The sequence below is a fragment of the Frankliniella occidentalis genome, unplaced genomic scaffold (genome assembly GCF_000697945.3).
Source record: "Frankliniella occidentalis isolate FOCC.00 unplaced genomic scaffold, Focc_3.1 Scaffold8, whole genome shotgun sequence".
Taxonomy (NCBI): domain Eukaryota; kingdom Metazoa; phylum Arthropoda; class Insecta; order Thysanoptera; family Thripidae; genus Frankliniella; species Frankliniella occidentalis.
This window is the reverse complement of record NW_026267138.1, coordinates 1,824,298-1,826,137: the sequence shown is the minus strand read 5'-3', so window position 1 is coordinate 1,826,137 and position 1,840 is coordinate 1,824,298.

The following is a 1,840-nucleotide window of genomic DNA, read 5'->3' as shown; positions in this document are numbered from 1 at the left end:
CGCCGCCCGGTGGGAAAATGTCACTCCTGGAGCACCTGTCCAGTCACTGGATTATGTGACCTGAGCAGGTCACCAGACCAAAGATGCATCTTGTCTCCATAACATCAAACACGTAAGGAGTTTCCCTTCGCCTAATTTTTCAGAAACGACTTTGTCATGTAAAACGCTGAATGATTTTTCGTGATTTTTAATATTCGTCATTTGGACATGGACGTTATTTCGCGTTATCATCTGCCCTTCACCTCCTCTCGCGAAGTTACGCGCGGACAGCCTCCAGGGGTTGTCAGGAGGAGGTTGAGTCCCAGTGGATGCCCGGGAAAGTAGCAATTATTACCAGTGGAGCTACTGGAAAACCCAGGACATCGTCTGGGAATATAGATTTTTCTCCAGGGCGTCCCTTAGGATTCTTCCAACTCCCCTGGAAAATGAAGAAAACTCCCCCTGTGAATCCCAGGGTTTGTTTTTACCGCGTGCAGCGCGTGTCATCTAGACGGCAGAGAATATAGCGACTGGACAGGGTCCAGGCGCAGCGCGGCGGCCGCCGTGGACTCATTCTGGCGTCATCAGCCATTCATTCTGCTCGGCTCAGGCGCTCCACACGGGGAGGGAGGTCATCATCTATCTCTATCTCCCCGACGACGCCTCTGGGCAGAGCAGGTCCACTCCGGTCCGGCCCAACGCGCCGCGGGCCCTTCGGGGAGGTCATTCAAAAGACGCGCGCGAGCCGAGCGAAGTGCCAATAATGAGAACTCCACCACAGCGCCACACGTGTGTGTGTGTGTGTGTGCGTGTGTGTGTGTGTGTGTGTGTGTGTGCGTGTGTGTGTGTGTGTGTGATGTGAGACGTGTTTGTGTTTCGTGTCTGTTAAAAGGCCGCGTTTACAATTCCTTTTCTTTTTTCCGTTTTCTACAAGTACCTTCGTATTTTATTTTTTTGAGCTGGGCGAATAAAAGTGTTTGTAGAACACGGAGGGACATCGGATTTAATGATCCGAAGGGCAGCTCCACGGGCCGATTGGGCTCTTTTTTATACGGATTGTTATGTGATAAAGCCCACGGCCCCACGCGTCAGTGAATGATACGGTGCGAACAAGGATGAGAAATTTACCTTCCGCGCGGAGCTAGGACAACAAAGTACAGGTTTGAAGAGAAGGGATAGGGGGAGGAGGGGGGGGGGGGGCTATCGTCACCAGTCATAATGACTCCATTGTGTACCGCGCATCCTGTGAGCGCCGTGCCACCCGGATCGCGGGCAGGAATTTTTCTTTTCGGTCTCCCAAATATTGTTCATAACTGACAAATATTCGTATTCTGTCTCGGGCGACTTTCGCGCGTCATCCGCCTCTGTCTTTGGCCGCTGCTGATAAGATCAGGACAAGGAACGCCAGTGTGTAAATTGTCTTAACGCTTCCCCTCCTTTGACGTAAATCGGCGATGAAATTTAATTGGATGCCATTGCCGTCATCTGAAATCGGGGGTAATAGGCCTAGGACGTACGAGCTCCTGCGTCGGGGCTTCTAAAAAATCTGGTAGCGGAAGGGGAGGGGGTAGAGGGGGAAGGGAAGACCCAACCAGCAGACTAGCATAGAGCACGACGCAGAGGAGGACCCCCCAGGACAAGGGATTTCAAAACCACCCAGACTTCGCGCCATAAGTTGTCATTTCACGACTAATTAGTTATAGGAATCAGCCGCGGGACGTCCAGGAACATTTTGCCAAAACTATGGCGCCGCTGGCATCAGTTAGAGTCGTAAAAGTTGATGGGATAAGGAGATCGTCCTCGGGGGGGCCACCTCGTCCCGTCCACTGGGCGAATTAAAATTTTAATCATTATTACGCCT